Source organism: Phyllobates terribilis, unplaced genomic scaffold, assembly GCF_046119375.1.
Source record: "Phyllobates terribilis strain yellow unplaced genomic scaffold, ASM4611937v1 Scaffold_5__5_contigs__length_657084704, whole genome shotgun sequence".
Classification (NCBI taxonomy): Eukaryota; Metazoa; Chordata; class Amphibia; order Anura; family Dendrobatidae; genus Phyllobates; species Phyllobates terribilis.
Window position 1 is genome coordinate 376502284 of NW_027362765.1, and position 19264 is coordinate 376521547.

A 19264-nucleotide genomic window follows, 5' to 3' on the forward strand; every position below is an offset into this window, starting at 1 on the left:
ATGGCATTCTGATGACAGGCTGGATCTCAGCCAAGCGCTGCCATCCAGCTTGTCATACTTCAGAGACACTGCAGAGCGCAGGCATTATGGGAACTTCCGATTTCGGTATTCGATATTGTAAAAGTATCGGAATTAAGTATCGGAATTCCGATACCGCGAATATCGGCCGATTCCCGATATTTCAGTATCGGAATGCTCAACACTAGTTAAGGAACATCCTTTCCAGGGAAAAGACTTGTGTATAAGTTAAAATAAATGACCAAAAACAAAAATACTCCTCCACACCTTCGGCTATGTTCACAAGTAGCATTTTTTATGCGTTTTTGCACTTTTGTATTGCTTTCAACTATGACAAATGCATTCACCGGGAAATGTCATTTTAACATTTTACAACCTTATCTGGCCATGTGCTGTGTGACACATGCATAAAGCGCTGAAAAGACAAGGGAACAGCATGGGGAAGACCCCTGGAAGCATCTCTGACTCCCAGGTCACTGTCTAAAAGTGTGCCCATCATAAGTGATCCTTACCGCATCAGAAGATGCAGACTTGCAACTATCCCCATGCAAGTTCTAGTCAGAGGGCAGTGTTCAATTGTACCTCCCCCATTCCTTGCAATACAAGCTCAAGTATGCTGCCTGCCACCCACCCACCCCCAGGCTGCAATACCATACTGCTTGCTTGCTTGCACTTTAAATTGGGCCTTTTAGGCATGTGGAGGCGGAATCTGGCCACCACGCCATGGCTGTGTCGGCGGCCTGGTATCCATACTCAGTCCCCAGCCGCCTGGTGGCCGGGTGTCCCCGCTTGCTCCCCAGCCTCCAGGGGTGGCCGGGTGTCCATACTCGGTCCCCAGCCACCCCTATTTGTCCCGGTAACCTTTCCCACACTTTTCTTAGCCTGGCCTGCTTTAGGGCAGCATTGGCCGAGCCCACCGGACTATCAGACTCCTCCGGTGGGCCCTGGCTTCTCCATCAGGGGAGTTGAGAGTGCCAAGGTGAGGAGCATGATGAGGATGATAGAAGTTAGCATCTGCTTTGTTTTGTTGTAATGCAAGCGCATGTATGTAGTAGCGGCTAGGCCTGAGGTGGTCAGCGTTTTGGCGCATATCCTACCTCCTCCGAGGATTGCTGGATGTTTTCCTGCTACTATCCAAGTTCTATGACTCCCGTTAAAACAAAGCTTCAGGTGATAAATGATGGATGAGGTAGTGGCAAAGGAGAAAGAGCAGGAGGAACAGGGACCATTCACATCAATATCAGGCCAGTCAACCAGATATGTCTTGTAGGATATGTTTCTGTAACAAAAGGAGCGGTTCGGCTACACAGTTATAGGGCATACAGTGAGTGCAATGCCTACCAAAAATTTCGAGCCACTCCAATGCCCCTTGGAAATGACATGGAGGCCAGAGGGCATTAACTAAACCTTTTTTTCCATTTATAGCAACTGGGTCTCCCGTGCACTGTTGGCCTAAGCAGTGAATGGAAGGCTTTCCAAAAATTATGAGGAACTGCAATGCCCCTTACAAGAGCCATGTGTGGCACCCCAGGGGCCTGGTCACCACAGTAATAGAGATATTACGTCGGAGAGCAAGTGGGAGGTTTCCTGGTCAGGATCCCTTAAACATGCAACATCCTCCTGCCCCAATCCTGGGAGGGGAGAATTCTGCCGTTATAAACTGGATCTGGGGCGGGGTTGAGTGAGTCAGAGAACAGTCAGAGTCAGAGTGAGAGCAAGGGAAAGTAACAGCAAGGAGCTCTGTAGGCGCTAGGAGCTAAAAACCAGGGGCTGGAAGCTGAGCAGAGCTCGCCCTGGCAGAAGACAATAGGAACCGGACACAGGAGTCCGAAGCTGTGAGGACTTATATATCCAGCAGCAGAAACCAGCCGGCAGGGGATTTCAGGTCCTCTGGCCATAGAAGCCCGGAGGCTCAGTCACAAGCAAGGGACCAGCACCGCCGTCGTGGAGCGGAGGCTAACAGAAGGCCCCAAGTCACCAGCCATACAGGTGAGCACTACACGGTACACTCAGGGACGTGGGCTACCTCTACCCGCTTACAGCAAGGTAGCCAGGACGAGTGCAGACAGACGGGGAGGCCTACAACTCCACCTGGCCAGGGGAACTCCTGCTTGCTCACAGACTGACCAGGCCTCTTATGCTAGCCAGTACTCCCGGGAGGGTCTACCTTATAATCATCAGTAAAGACCCTGAACTGCACTGCAAAAACTCTGAGTCATTCCTGCTGCGCTCGTGCACCATCACCCCCATCATCCACACTCACTGCCCTGAGGCTATACTCCTCCCGAGGGGAGTAATCCCATTCTATGCTGCGCACACAACACCAGCCTCAGCGGTCTGCCTCGCAGCGGTGGTACTCCCTGAACGCAATCCACGGGTGGCGCAGTCGGACAATTAACCTCAAAACCTAAGAAAGACTGCCACTGGTTTGACCAGCCTGAGCCACGGGACCGGGTCACCGCCACGGAGACTACAGACCCCAGAGACCCGGCACCGGGTATCCCACACACGTGTACACATGGCCCAGGGGGCGCGTCACATGCAGTACAGCATATTACAAACATAAGTCCCATTATTGGGGAGTGGGTGTCCCATGGTATTTGCTTATGCTTTCCAAGCAAAAGTTGCCAAAAATTAGGACGGAGCAACTTGCAATGCCCCTTACAAGAGCCATGCAGTACAGCATATTACAAACATAAGTCCGATTATTGGGGAGTGGGTGTCCCATAGTATTTGCTTATGCTTTCCCAGCAAAAGCTGCCAAAAATTAGGATGGAGCAACTTGCAATGCCCCTTACAAGAGCCATGCAGTACAGCATATTACAAACATAAGTCCCATTATTGGGGAGTGGGTGTCCCATAGTATTTGCTTATGCTTTTCCAGCAAAAGCTGCCAGAAATTAGGACGGAGCAACTTGCAATGCCCCTTACAAGAGCCATGCAGTACAGCATATTACAAACATAAGTCCCATTATTGGGGAGTGGGTGTCCCATAGTATTTGCTTATGCTTTCCCAGCAAAAGCTGCCAAAATTAGGAAGGAGCAACTTGCAATGCCCCTTACAAGAGCCATGCAGTACAGCATATTACAAACATAAGTCCCATTATTGGGGAGTGGGTGTCCCATAGTATTTGCTTATGCTTTTCCAGCAAAAGCTGCCAAAAATTAGGACGGAGCAACTTGCAATGCCCCTTACAAGAGCCATGCAGTACAGCATATTACAAACATAAGTCCCATTATTGGGGAGTGGGTGTCCCATAGTATTTGCTTATGCCTTGCAAGCAAAAGCTGCCAAAAATAAGGACGGAGGAGCTTGCAATGTTGGCACCCTGGTGGTATAGTGGTGGTGGAGGCTGAGGATAAGGAGAAGAAGATTAAACAGCCGAAACAAGGAAGCGTATACCCATGTGTGGGTGTGAAGCGGTGCATGTGAATACACCTCCCGAAATAACACAGTGGATTTGACTTTATGTTACTCTGCTGTCATTTGGTGGTGATGAGAAGTTTGGCCCAATCCAGCCCTTGTTCATTTTGATAAGGGTCAGCTTGTCAGCATTGTCAGTTGACAGGCGAGTGCGCTTATCAGTTATAATTCCCCCAGCGGCACTAAAAACCCGATCCGATAACACGCTAGCGGCAGGGCAGGCCATGACCTCCAAGGCGTACAGAGCGAGTTCATTCCAAGTGTCCAGCTTGGATACCCAATAATTAAAAGGCACAGAGGAATCACGGAGGATGCTGGTACGATCGGCAAGGTACTCCCTCACCATCTTTTGAAACTTTCCACTCCTTGTGAGAGTACCCCGCGCCTCCGGGCCTGTAAGCTGGGCGGGTCTCAGAAAACTGTCCCAGAACGTTGACAGTGTTCCCCTGCCTCTGCTGGATTGGAGTTGCATCTCTCTCGCCTGTACGCCTTGGTTGGGCAACGAACTGTGACCTCTGCCGCTAGCGTGTTCAGATGGGAATTTTTTTAAGATTTCTGCAGCAAGGGCCTTCCGGTATTGCCCCATTTTTGTAGACCTCTCCACCTCAGGAATAAGAGAGTGAAAGTTCCCCTTGTAGCGGGGGTCTACAAGTGTCACCAACCAGTAATGACTGTCACCCAACATTTTGACAACGCGAGGGTCACAGTTAAGGCAGCGTAACATAAAGTCAGCCATGCGTGCCAGACTGGTAACGGGCAATATTTCCGTGTCCTCACCAAGATGACGACTGACCATGCTCTCCTCCTCCTCCTCCTCTTCCTCCTCCCCCCTGTCCTCAGGCCACCCACGCTGAACCGACGGTATGACACTTGTACAGGTACTACCGTCTACAACGCATGATAGCAGCTCCTGTTCTTCCTCCTCCTCCTCCTCTCCCTCATTGTCCCCCAATGCACGTTGGGATGAGATGAGGCTGGGCTGTGTGTAATCGCCCGCTACGGCTTCTTGATCCATCTCATCATACTCTGGCTGCAATGCCTCCTCTTTAATTCTCTGCAGAGAGCATTGCAAAAGACAGACAAGTGGGATGCTGACACTAATGATGGTGTCATCGCCACTCACCATCTTGGTGGCCTCCTCAAAGTTTGTCAGGATGGTACATATGTCAGACATCCAGGTCCACTCCTGAGGTCTTATGTGTGGAGTCTGACCTGAATATTGACGGCCTTGTTGCAGCTGGTACTCCACAACTGCTCTCTTCTGCTCACAAATCCTTTGCAACATGTGGAGGGTAGAGTTCCAACGTGTGGGGACATCACACACCAGTCGGTGTGCCGGAAGCTGCAAACGCTGCTGCAACACAGCAAGGGAGGCGGAAGCTGTAGCCGATTTGCGAAAATGAGCTGACAGGCGGCGTACTTTCACGAGCAGATCTGGCAACTCGGGGTACGATTTAAGAAACCGCTGAACCACGAGGTTAAGCACATGAGCCAGGCATGGTACGTGTGTGATCTCACCTCGCCTCAGAGCCGCCACCAGGTTACGGCCATTGTCACACACGACCATGCCGGGATGTAGGTTCAGCGGTCTCAGCCACAGATCTGCCTGGTCTTTCACAGCTGTCCACAACTCACAAGCAGCGTGAGGTTTATCACCTAAGCTTATGAGTTTCAGCACAGCCTGTTGCCGCTTGGCGGAGGCAGTACTGCAATTCTTCCAGCTTGTAACTGATGTGGTGATATCTGAGATGGAGGCTGAACAAGAGGAGAAGGAGGAGGAGGAGGATGCGCAGGAGCTGTACACTGTGGGGGCAACTCTGACTGACATAGGGCCCGCAATCCTCGGTGTGGGGAGGATGTGTTCCGTCCCAAGGTCCGACTGGGTCCCGGCTTCCACTATGTTTACCCAGTATGCCGTCAGAGAGATGTACCGTCCCTGGCCACAAGCACTTGTCCACGTGTCCGTTGTCAGGTGGACTGTCCCAGTAACTGCGTTGTTGAGGGCATGGCAGATGCTTTGGGACACGTTCTTGTGTAGTGCGGGGATGGCACACCGGGCAAAATAATGTCGGCTGGGGACCGAGTACCGAGGGACGGCCACTGCCATAAGATTGTGGAAGGATTCCGTCTCCATCAGCCTAAAAGGCAGCATTTCCAATGCAAGCAGTCGTGAAATGTGCGAATTTAGGACTGTGGCCTGTGGGGTGTTAGCTGCGAATTTCCGCTTTCGTTCAAAGGTCTGGGATATGGACAATTGAACGCTGCGGTGGGACGTGGACGTGAACGTTGATGCTGTTTCTTGAGAAACTGCCATAACAAGTGAAGACTGAGAGGAGGGGGCATCTTTACATGCAGTATGGACAGGGGATTGCCTTGCACACACGACAGGGGGTTCTATTGCACGCACAACAGTGGAAGAAGCAGTGGTGACACCCGCTGACACTGGTCGTGGACCCTGGGTTTCGCCCCACAAAGTCGGGTGCTTTGCTGCCATGTGCCTGATCATGCTGGTGGTGGTCAGGCTGGTAGTTTTGTCACCCCTGCTGATGCTGGCATGGCTGGTGGAACATATGGCCTTTTTGGGGTTATCAGCAGAGTCTTTAAAAAAATTCCAGACTCTGGAAGACCTACCGCTTGTACTGGCAACGTCCCTCGTGTTGGTGTTACGGGGAACGGTTGCCTGCCTTCTGTCTGCGGCCACCACACTGCTTCTTCCTGCCTGTTGGGGTACTCTGCCTCCCTCCCCCTGTGTGCTGCTGGCCTCACTCTGCATGTCCTCCTTCCACGTTGGGTCAGTTACTAGATCATCCACCACCTCCTCCTCTTCCACTTGCGCACCACGATCCTCCTCCTCACTTCCTGGCAATTGTGTCTCATCATCGTCCACCTCTTGTGACAGATTGCCAACGTCGACTTCCTGTGGCCGTGGCTGTTCAAATATTTGGGCATCGCAACATGGGATCTCCTCTTCCACCACTTCAAGCGTATCAGGCGAGGGGCCCAAATATGGAAATGGACCAGTGAACAGCTCTTCAGAGTGTCCAAGTGTGGGATCACTTGCTGTCTGACGTCATTCGGCATGGTGGGAGGAAGGAGCATCAGGGTGAGGAGGAGTATGCGGTCGAGACTCCCGGCTACTAAGAGTTGACCGTGTGGAAGACAGACCGGAGGTGGTGGTGCCCAGGTAACTGGAAGTATTGTCTGCTATCCAATTAATAACCTGTTCACACTGATCAGTTCTCAATACTGGTGTTGTTCTGTGCTTCCCTAGTAATTCGGTCAAGAAGTGGGAGCGAGAAGATGTGGCTGTTGGTTGTGGCACATTTTCACCTTGGCCACGGCCCCGTCCTCTGCACGAACCATCACCAGAACGTCCACTTCCACGTCCCTTGCCACGCGCCTTGCCCATTGTAAATGAAGTAAAATAGCTTACACTTGCACTATCAATGGAAAAAGGGTAATAAAGAGTAGATTAGAACAGTGGAAGAGGAAAACCACAGTTATTGTTTACTGGGGTATACCACACTTTTTTAAATAGAGATATTTGCGGCTGAACAGTGAGCGACACACTCAAACTGCTTTTTTTTTAGATACCAAAGGCCCAAAACTGGATAGTACAGCGATTTGACCCGTGGAACTGCGAAACCACACTGGGATGTCGGGCCTACACAAGACTATTTTCAACAGATATATTTTTGTATCACAACAGTCAGGAGACACTACTGTTTTTCTTTACGGAAAAAACTACCAAAAGCTGAATAATAGAGATTTTTTACCGTGGAACAGCAAAACCACAGTTATAATTTACTGGTGTATACCAGGCTTTTTAAAATATATATATATTTGCGGCTGAACAGTGAGCGACACACTCAAACTGCTTTTTTTAGATACAAATGGCCCAAAAGTGGATAATACAGAGGTTTGTACCATGGAACTGCAAAACCACACTTGTATTTCTCGGGCCTACACCAGACTATTTTCAACAGATATATTTGTGTCTGAAAAATCAGGGAGACACTATTTTTTTTTTACAGCAAAAATGCAAAAAGCAGGATAATAGAGATTTTTTATCGTGGAACAGCAAAAGCACATTTCTGTCTCTCTGGCCTACACCAGACTATTTTCAACAGATATATTTGTGTCTGAAAAATCAGGGAGACACTTATTATTTTTATACAGGATAATAGAGATGTTTTACCGTGGAACATCAAAACCACAGTAATAATTTACTGGTGTATACCAGGCTTTTTAAAATATATATATATTTGCGGCTGAACAGTGAGCGACACACTCAAACAGTTTTTTTTAGATACAAATGGCCCATAGAACTGCAAAACCACACTTCTATTTCTCTGGCCTACACCAAACTATTTTCAACAGATATATTTGTGTCTGAAAAATCAGAGGCACACTTTTTTTTGGGAAGGGGGGGGGCACCAAAAGGTTAATAAGATGGGTATTTGTACATTGTAAAGGAGGAAAAAAAAAAGAGGATTTAGATAAAAAAAAAAGGATTTTTCCTGGCCCCCGGGACCTGGAGCTAAGTCCAGCAATTTCAGCAACAGGAGCAGCACACAGGACTGTAATGCAGCGTTTGCTGGTATAACCACTGCGTCTCCTATACAGCCTGCCTGCCTGATATACCTGGGATGGATATTAGTCCTGAGAAGGCTTGTTTGTTTGATCTGGCAGCCTTTACAGACCCTACACTAACTATTTTGCAGGATATATCTCTCCCTAAATCAGCAGCGCTGTCCCTACACTGTCTGATCCAGAGCGACTGTGTCCAAGATGGCGGCGCCCGGTTTTAAATACTCGAGGTGACGTTGTGCGGCCAGCCAATCACTGTAATGCCCACAAACAACATGGCTGCGGCATTACAGTGACTGGCTGGCAATCCCTGCATGTTCATTGGCTCTGTAAAGAGCGCCAAACATGCAGGGCGGAGACCCGAGCTCCCGCCCGAGTAACCCGGAAATGCTCGGTGCTCGCCGAACATCCCGAGTAGCGTGATGCTCGAGCGAGTACCGAGCAGTGTCGAGCATGTTCGCTCAACACTAATAATAACATGTAAAAAATCCTACCTTCGTAGAGTAAAAAAAAATAAATTACAAAATTCATTAACAAAATGTAAAAAAAAAATAATGAAAACAGACTAAATTCACAAATTGCATTCAGTGATCATATTTGGTGGGACATTTTCAGTGTTCCCAATGAAAAATTTTAAAGATGAAAATGTATGTATACAGCTATATTAATGTATTATGGTAAAAAAAAAAACTAAAAATACAGATTTTTGGCATATATTTTCCTATGTAAATCTTTGGACATACATCCTGAGATTTACACAGTCACCTATTGAATTATCCTGATAGCTGATGTTGTGCCCGTACTATCCGCAACAGGAGCTGAGATCCCTAATTATGTGCTGGGACCAGGGCTAACTTTTATCCCAGGATTCTAACCCCCTCAGATGACAATGTCTATAGTGACAACGGCATGTGAGGAGTTTGACAGGAAGAAAAATAAAAAAAGTTGTGAATCTTAGAAAATAATATTTTTTTTCAATTATGTGATTTACTTTTAACAAAAAGTACTAAAACCTACATAAACTACATAAATTTGGTATTTTCATTATCATATCCACCTAAAGAATTATGTTAACATGTTTACTGTACTGAATGGTTAACAGTGTGCAAAAAAAAAAAAAACATCCAGAATTGCTGATTTTTGTTATCATTCTACCTCCCCCAAAAAATGCAATAAAAATTGCTCTAATAGTCCACAAAATGGTAACAATAAAAACTACATCTTGTCATGGAAAAAATGTTAAAATTATGGCTAACAGAATATGGCGACATAAAAACAAATGATTTTCTTTGAGTGTATTTAGTACAAAAGTAAAAAAAAAATAAAATAAAACTATGTAAATTTGCCATAAACTGCAGAAGGTCACACTTCATTTGTACATATGTAGCAAAATTCTAAAACTGTCAAAGACCTTTAGTAAAATTATTGGGTTGTTTTTTTTTATAAAGGGTTAATAAAATTTAGGTAAATTTAGGTAATAAGTTATATATGCCCTAAAATCATACCACAGACATATACAACTTATCCCCAAAAAGTACAGACAAATACAACTTATCCCCAAAAAGTACAAGTTTTCATATAGCCACATAGACAAAAAATAAATAAATTAAATAAATTAAAAAACAAGATGATTCTTGAAGTGCGACAATTGAAAAAAATAAAAAATAAATATGTATAGGGACAAATTATTGCTTGTTCTGAAGATGATTAAGATGATTATCAAAACTGAAACGCAGCTTTACAAGCGCACAAGAAAGTAAGATTTATAATAAGTGTAATTTTTAATTTTAAGCCTAAATTTTGAGGTTACAAGTTTCAGGTACATCTTCATATCAATCAATAAATGTAATTATTTAAGTAAAACTTATAAATATTTTATTAAATATTTACATGAAATACATTTTGAATGAATAGTTTTTGTTTTTCATTATTCTCAACTATTAATGAGGCGGAAAGGGCAACTGAATAGTTATAAATATTCAGAAAGAGCAGAACAAACATTTTTTATTAAGAGATGCTGAAAACACCACATTGATAACAGATATATAAATATATTTATATAACTTATAATATCTAAATGTAAAACTGTACATTTTATATCCATTGGTTGTGATTTAGTTATTCATTCAGGGTTAGTACTATCATAAATCATAATTGCACAAAATGATGACCCCAATTGATGGTATAGCCACATTCATTTTTTTTAATTCTGGAATATATTCTAATAAAATTATTGTTCTACTCACCTTTCAATACTCGTCTGATTTTACATGCCATTTGCTTTTACATCAGCTTTGTCTTTCGCTTGCATTGTCAAATGAGTCGTAAATTCTAGATTTTGTGAAGACATTGCTACTTTGGATCCTGCTGATCCATGTGGTGGGCGACCATGATCCGACCTCCCCGTCCTCTAGAACCAAAGACTTAGTTCTGTTTGAGCAGATGAAGATTTTTCGAGATGGGATAGGGGAGGGGAAAGTGTTTATTATCCAGATCATGTGGAGGAATGTGGTGAGACCTGTTGGGGAACTTGGGTCATGTACAGAAGATGACACACTGTTCCAAATGCACATGCAAACACGACCTCATCTACCTACACAAGTGGATGGTAAGGGTCTTAAAGGGATTTATATTGATGACCTATTTTTGGATAGGACATCAATATCAGATTGGTGGGGGTCTGACGCTTGGCACCCCCACTGATCAGCATTTCTCAGTGGCGGCAGCTGGATGTTAGCAGTTATGGAGCTGAATGGCACAGCTCCATCGTAGTGACAGTTGCCGAATACCGAAGATCTACCCTAATTTGAATGAATTGAAGTTGATCTGTAGTATCTGGCAGTGACCACTACAGAATTGATGGACCTGTGCTCTTCAGCTCTACAACAGCTGACATCCGTCCCCCGCAAGGACCGAGAACAGCAGATTTTTGAGGATGCCCAGTATCGGACCCTCACCAATCTGATAATGGTGACCCATCATTTTGATGAGTCATTGACATATGTAAGAAGTAGAAAAACACTTTAATTGGCACCCAGCTATCATGTATCATGGTAGTAGGATCAGGATATGGGTGTATCTATATTATTATTGGAACCCTTCTTTGCCTCCACCTGCCCTAAATTTGATAACACTGCTGCAGTATGGAGAATCCTATTAGTATGCTTTAATGGGAAGACCGTAATGTGTGTATATATATATATATATATATATATATATATATATATATATATATATATATCAAAAACAGCACTCTGATAACTTACAAGTATTCATACCTAGTGAACTTTTCCACATCTTTCATGTTTTACCCACAAACTTAAATGTATTTTATTGGGATTTTATGTGATACCAACACTAGTAGCGAGTATTTGTCAAGTGTAAAGGAAATGATACATGGATTTCTAATTATTTGAAAAATATAAATCTGAATATTGTTCCTTGCATTTGTATTCTTCCCTGCTGCGTCAATACTTTGTAGGACCACCTTTCACTGCAATCGCTGCTGCAGTCTTTTGGGGAATGTCTCTCCAGCTTTGCACATCTGGAGGTGACATATTGCCCGTCTTCTTTGCACACTCGCTCTCGCTCAGTGAGATTGGATGGAGACGTCTGTGATCAGCAATTTTCACGTCTTGTCACAGATTCTCTGGGATTTCGGTCTGGACTGTGACTGCGCCGTTCACACACATGAATATGCTCTGATCTAAACCCTCCTGTAGCATCGGCGTCTCTGCCCCGTTCTAGGCAGAGACGCCGTCACTCTCACCTCCCCGCTCCTGTCGCGGCGTCCTCCAGCGCTGCTCTCCCCGCTGCTTCCGGCACGCGCTCCTTCCCCGGCAGTGTGCTTAGGGCGCGCGCGCGCGCGCTCCCCCTCTCTTAAAGGGACCGCGCGCGTCGTCCTAAGGAGTCCCCGGCCAATTGCCGGAGGACCTCCCATTTAAAAGGCACCTCCTCCAAAATGGAGGTGCCCGAGCAATGTTGTAGCACTGTTCACTACTCTGCTTCAGCCCTCAGGTCCCGTTGCCAGTTACCTGCCAGATACCTGCCAGATTCCTGCCAGTCTGCTGTCTAATTCCTGCCTGATATCCTGCTACCTGCCTGCTAGCCTGAGGTCCGACGGTCTGCCTTACTACTCCTGTCAGTCTGTCTAAGGACCAGCTTGCCCGCTCACCTGGGAGCGCATATCTGCTACCTGCCTGCTAGCCTACCTGGAGGCTCTGCCGTCACGTGCTGTGACCACCTGCCTGTCCAGTGACTCCTGCCCGCTCACCTGGGAGCGCTCATCTGCTGCCTGTCTGCTAGCCTACCTGGAGGCTCTGCCGTCACGTGCTGTGACCACCCGCCTGTCCAGAGACGTCTGCCCGCTCACCTGGGAGCGCTCATCTGCCGCCTGTCTGTTGGTCTTCCTGGAGGCTCCGCCGTCACATGCTGTGACCACCCGTTTATCCAGAGACTCTCGCCTGCTCACCTGGGAGCTCACGTCTACCATCAGCCGCCACAGGTCGTACCAACCCGTTACCCAGAGACTGCCCCGGTCACTTGCCCTGACCATCTGCCCGTTCACCCAGAGACTGCCCCGGTCACTTGCCGTGACAATCTGCCCGTTCACCCAGAGACTGCCCCGGTCACTTGCCGTGACCATCTGCCCGTTCATCCAGAGACTGCCCCGGTCACTTGCCGTGACCTCCTGCCCGTTCTTCTAGAGACTGTCCCGGTCACCTGCTGTGACTGCCTGCCTGGTCGCCACCCGCTCCCTTACAAGGACCGCCCCCTTGTATAGTAGCTCAGAGGTTCCGCCTCCCAGACCCGTTACAGTTTGCTCGGGCCATGGAACCCGGTGGCCCCCAAGCTCCCTCGCTCTCGGACCTGTGTCATGAACTGTCCCGTCAGAGGTCCCAACAGGAGTCCATCCTGGGTCACCTGCGGAATGTCAATTCTCGCCTGGACACTCTGACTGCTCTGCCTGCAACCACCGCCAGTGCCATGACTCGCAATTCGGCAGCTCCACTGCCCACTAATAACATGGTATCCTACCCCGGACCCTGGCTTTCTGCACCTCCTCGTTTCGGAGGAGACTCCGCCCAGGCTCGGGGCTTCATAAATCAGTGCACCCTGCACTTTGAACTCCTGTCTCACCAGTTTAACTCCGACAGGGCCAAAATTGCCTTCATCATATCTCATCTCACCGGAGAGGCCCTGGCCTGGCTAAATCCTCTATGGGAGAGAGGAGACCCCCTGGTGTCCGACTTGCCTGCCTTTCTCACGGCTTTCCGGAAAGTCTTCGATGAACCCGGACGGAAGACCTCATCCGCATCATCTCTGCTACGCCTCCGTCAGGGAAGTCTCACCGTGGGCCAATATGCCATACGGTTCCGTACCCTTGCCTCGGAGCTAGCCTGGGATAATGACGCTCTGGTTTCTGTCTTCTGGGAGGGTCTGTCCGGCCATATAAAAGATGAACTTGCCGGTCGGGATATTCCTACCACTCTCGATGACCTAATAACTCTTGCCACCCGGATTGACCTGCGGTTCCAGGAGCGTGCCAAAGAGGTCACCCGTGAGAGGAGGTTTCCACGTCTTGCTCCTACTTTTCAGAAACCCGTCACTCCCTCCGTCTCTCCTCAGCTACACTCTCCTGAGCCTATGCAGGTCGACCAGACCAAGATGGTCGGTTCTCGCCAAGAATCTCGCCGAGCCGAGGGAAGCTGTTTCTATTGTGGCAGTATGAAGCACTTCATCCGTTCCTGCCCGGAAAAGCCGGGAAACGCCAGTGTCTAGGACCACTCGGAGAGGTCGTCCTAGACAAAAGTAAGCCCTCTCCGTCTCTGACCTTACCGGTCTCTATTGCTTGGGGAGAAAACCGTCTCTTTGAACTCGCCCATCTGGATTCTGGAGCTGCTGGAAACCTCATCTCCCAGTCTCTGGTAGAGAGATACCATATTCCCACCAAGTCCCTGGCTGAACCATTGTCAGTCGCCTCCGTGGATGGAAGACTTCTCTCGGAGACCATCCTGCTCGTCACCGAACCCATAACCCTGCAGGTGGGAATGCTGCACTCTGAGGAGATCTCATTCCATGTGCTGTCCGGACTTTCTCACTCCCTGTTGCTAGGTCTACCTTGGCTCCAGACACATGAACCCGTATTGAACTGGCGGTCCGGTGAAGTACTCCGATGGGGTCCTGACTGCCATAGGACCTGCCTGGTCCCGGTCCGTCCTCTTCGCCCTCAGCCTACTCCAGCTAACTTACCTGGTCTCCCGGCTCCCTACTGGCCCTATGCGGACGTCTTCGGTAAGAAGGAAGCTGAGACGTTGCCACCCCATAGGCCATACGATTACCCGATCGACCTGGTACCTGGCACCACTCCTCCCCGTGGGCGTATCTACCCGTTGTCTGCAGCCGAGACCCGAGCCATGTCTGAGTACATTGAAGAGAATCTGGCTAGGGGATTTATCCGAAAATCTACCTCCCCGGCTGGAGCCGGATTCTTCTTTGTCAAAAAGAAAGACGGCTCGCTACGTCCCTGTATTGATTACAGAGGACTCAATCTCATCACGGTAAAAAACAAATATCCCCTGCCACTCATCTCCGAATTGTTTGACCGTCTCAAGGGCGCCAGGATCTTCTCTAAGCTGGATCTACGAGGAGCGTATAATCTGGTCCGTATCCGTCAAGGAGACGAGTGGAAGACGGCATTCAATACCCGGGACGGTCACTACGAGTACCTTGTGATGCCCTTCGGTCTCTGTAATGCTCCCGCGGTCTTTCAGGAACTAGTCAATGACATCTTCCGTGACCTCCTGTACTCCTGCGTAGTGGTATACCTGGACGATATCTTGGTCTTCTCTCCGGATCTCCCCACACACCGGAGGGATGTTCGTCAGGTCCTGCTTAGGCTTCGGCAGAACCACCTTTACGCCAAATACGAGAAGTGCCTCTTCGATCAGACCTCCCTTCCGTTCTTGGGCTATGTCATCTCCCAAACAGGTCTGCAAATGGATCCCGAGAAGCTCTCTTCCGTTCTAAAATGGCCTCGTCCTGAAGGTTTGAAGGCGATACAGCGATTCCTGGGCTTCGCTAATTATTATCGTCTTTTCATCCCACACTTCTCGTCTCGGACTGCTCCCATATCTGCACTTACCCGTAAGGGGGCTAACCCCAGAACATGGTCGCCTGAAGCCGAGGAGGCCTTCCTTTCCCTAAAGAAAGCCTTCGCCTCTGCTCCCGTCCTGCACCGTCCGGACTGTAATAAACAATTCTACCTGTAGGTTGATGCCTCCTCTTCCGGAGCTGGAGCGGTGCTCACCCAGAAGTCTTCTACTGGGAGAATGGTAACGTGCGGCTTCTTCTCCAAAATCTTCTCCTCGTCGGAGCGCAACTACTCCATTGGAGACCAGGAATTGCTAGCCATCAAATTGGCACTGGGAGAGTGGCGCTATCTGCTTGAAGGGGCTCTCTACCCGGTAATTATCTACACGGATCACAAAAACCTGGCATATCTCCAAAATGCCCAGAGACTCAATCCTTGCCAGGCCCGGTGGTCGCTGTTTTTTGCCCGCTTCGACTTCATTCTTCATTTCCGTCCGGCGGACAAGAACGTCAAAGCTGATGCCTTGTCCCGGTCCTTCCTGTCCTCCGATCAAGAGGAGGAACCTACGCACATCATCAACTCCTCCAAGGTGATGAATGTGGCCCCCGTGGATCTGACTCGTCTTCCACCCGGTAAGACGTTCGTAGCTGTGCCAGATCGGGAGAGGGTTCTTCGCTGGGGACATTCTTCTAAACTAGCTGGCCATGCTGGCCAAAAGAAGACCTTCCAACTTATTACCCGGCATTACTGGTGGCCTACCCTGCGTAAGGACGTGGTAGACTTCATCGCGGCCTGTTCATCCTGTGCCCGTAACAAAGTTCCCCGACATCTACCTGCCGGCCATCTCCTGCCCCTTTCCGTACCTGCTGCTCCTTGGCAACACATCGCTATGGACTTTATCACCGACCTTCCAGTTTCTGCCGGTTGCACTGTCATTTGGGTTGTCGCTGACCGTTTTTCTAAGATGGCCCACTTCATTCCCCTGCCTGGTCTTCCGTCTGCACCCGAGCTGGCTAAAGACTTTATCCGCCACATCTTCCGTCTCCATGGTCTGCCCCTCCACATCGTGTCGGATCGTGGGGTTCAGTTCACCTCTCGCTTCTGGAGAGCCACATGTAAGCTGCTGGACATTACCCTGGATTTCTCTTCCGCTTACCACCCTCAGTCCAATGGTCAAGTGGAGCGGATCAATCAGATCTTGTCCAGCTACCTCCGGCACTTCGTTGATGCTCACCACTCGGACTGGGTGGATCTCCTACCATGGGCCGAGTTCTCTTATAACAACCATGAGAGCGAGTCCTCTTCCAAATCCCCGTTCTTTATAGTCGGTGGCCAACATCCCCGGATTCCACTTCCTGTCTCCGTTTCTGTGGACAACCCTGCTGCGGAGTCTCTTGTCAGCGAATTTTCTACTATTTGGGAGAGCACCAGGTCCGCTCTTCTTCTCTCCTCTGAGCGGATGAAGAGATATGCTGATAAGAGACGTCTGGATCCGCCCCAATTCCGTCCGGGAGACAAGGTTTGGCTCTCATCCAAACATGTGCGGCTCAAAGTACCCTCCTACAAGTTGGGTCCTCGATTCATCGGCCCCTTCAAAGTCCTCAGGCAAATTAACCCTGTGGCCTACAAATTAAAACTCCCGGCCACCCTACGGATCCCCAACTCCTTCCACGTATCTCTCCTCAAACCCGTTGTCTTTAACTTTTTTTCCAAAAATCCAGGTGCCCCTCCTGCTCCGGTTTCCGCTGATGACATCTTTGAGGTAGAGAGTATTCTGGCCTCCAAGAGGGTAAGAGGAAAAACCTTTTTTCTGGTAGATTGGAAGGGGTTTGGTCCTGAGGAGAGAACTTGGGAACCCAGGGAGAACATCAACGCCCCGCTTCTCCTTGAGAAATTTCTTTCTGGCCAAAAAAAGAGGGGGCCTAAAGGGGGGGGGGGTACTGTAGCATCGGCGTCTCTGCCCCGTTCTAGGCAGAGACGCCGTCCCTCTCACCTCCCCGCTCCTGGCGCGGCGTCCTCCAGCGCTGCTCTCCCCGCTGCTTCTGGCACGCGCTCCTTCCCCGGCAGTGTGCTTAGGGCGCGCGCGCGCTCCCCCTCTCTTAAAGGGACCGCGCGCGTCGTCCTAAGGAGTCCCCGGCCAATTGCCGGAGGACCTCCCATTTAAAAGGCACCTCCTCCAAAATGGAGGTGCCCGAGCAATGTTGTAGCACTGTTCACTACTCTGCTTCAGCCCTCAGGTCCCGTTGCCAGTTACCTGCCAGATACCTGCCAGATTCCTGCCAGTCTGCTGTCTAATTCCTGCCTGATATCCTGCTACCTGCCTGCTAGCCTGAGGTCCGACGGTCTGCCTTACTACTCCTGTCAGTCTGTCTAAGGACCAGCTTGCCCGCTCACCTGGGAGCGCATATCTGCTACCTGCCTGCTAGCCTACCTGGAGGCTCTGCCGTCACGTGCTGTGACCACCTGCCTGTCCAGTGACTCCTGCCCGCTCACCTGGGAGCGCTCATCTGCTGCCTGTCTGCTAGCCTACCTGGAGGCTCTGCCGTCACGTGCTGTGACCACCCGCCTGTCCAGAGACGTCTGCCCGCTCACCTGGGAGCGCTCATCTGCCGCCTGTCTGTTGGTCTTCCTGGAGGCTCCGCCGTCACATGCTGTGACCACCCGTTTATCCAGAGACTCTCGCCTGCTCACCTGGGAGCTCACGTCTACCATCAGCCGCCACAGGTCGTACCAACCCGTTACCCAGAGACTGCCCCGGTCACTTGCCGTGACCATCTGCCCGTTCACCCAGAGACTGCCCCGGTCACTTGCCGTGACCATCTGCCCGTTCACCCAGAGACTGCCCCGGTCACTTGCCGTGACCATCTGCCCGTTCATCCAGAGACTGCCCCGGTCACTTGCCGTGACCATCTGCCCATTCATCCAGAGACTGCCCCGGTCACTTGCCGTGACCTCCTGCCCGTTCTTCTAGAGACTGTCCCGGTCACCTGCTGTGACTGCCTGCCTGGTCGCCACCGGCTCCCTTACAAGGACCGCCCCCTTGTATAGTAGCTCAGAGGTTCCGCCTCCCAGACCCGTTACACCTCCATTGTGGCTCTGGCAGGATGTTTAGGGTCGGTGTCCTGCTGGAAGCTGAACCTACCCCCCAGGCTCAAGTCTTTTGCAGCCTCTAACAGGTTCTCCTCATGGATTTTCCTGTATTTAGCTCCATCCATCTTCCATCAATTCTGACCATCTTCCATCAATTCTGACCAGCTTCCCTGCCCCTGCTGAAGAAAAGACTCCCAACAGCATGATGCTGCCACCACTATGTTTAATGGTGGGGATGGTGTTTTCAGGGTGAGGTGCAGTGTTAGTTTTCCGCCACACAAGCGTCTTGCATTTAGCGCAAAAAGTTTTCCTTTGGTTTCATCTGACTAGAGCCACTCTTCCATAAAAGCCAGATTTGTGGAGTATACGACTAAGGCTACGACCCCACTATCAGTATTTGGTCAGTATTCGGTCAGTATTTTTTGTCACAAGTGGGAACCAAAATCAGAAGTGGGTGATAAATGCAGAATTGGTGACTTGTTTCTATTATACCTTTTCTTTGATTGTTACCCACCTAGTTTTGGCTCCCACTTTTGAGAAAAAATACTGACAAAATACCGATAGTAGAGCCATGACCTACTAGTTGTCCTGTGAACAGATTCTCCGACCTGAGATGTGGATCGTGGCAGCTCCTCCAGAGTGACCATGGACCTCTTGGCTGCTTCTCTTATTAGTGTTTATTAGTGCTCTCCTTGCTTGGGTTGTCAGTTTGGGTGGACGGCCATGTCTTGTTAGGTTTGCAATAGTGCAATACTCCTTCCATTTTTGGATGATGGCTTGAACAGTACTCTGTGTAATGTTCAGAACGTTGGCTATTTTTTTTTAGAACCTAACCCTGCTTTACTCTTCTCCACAACTTTATCCCTGACATGTCTGGTGTGTTCTTTGGTTTTCATGATGCTGTTTGATCCCTAATGTTGTCACACAAACCTCTGAGGCCTGCACAAAACAGCTGTAGTTATGCTGAGAATAAAATACACACAGGTGGAATAAATGTACTAATTATGTGACTTCTGGAGGTGATTGGTCACTAAGGAGTCTATTTAGGG

General features: G+C 49.1%; 1 protein-coding gene across 1 annotated transcript in view; it reads right to left on the minus strand.

Annotated features, from left to right (window-relative positions):
- The window catches only part of LOC141271190 (transient receptor potential cation channel subfamily V member 6-like), a 59021-nt gene extending 48535 nt beyond the window's left edge, over positions 1 to 10486 (minus strand). Inside the window, exon 1 of the mRNA XM_073681291.1 lies at positions 10279 to 10486. The gene's annotated coding sequence lies outside the window, so the exon portion shown is untranslated. The remainder of the gene's footprint in view (positions 1 to 10278) is intronic.
- Positions 10487 to 19264: the final 8778 nt, after the last annotated feature.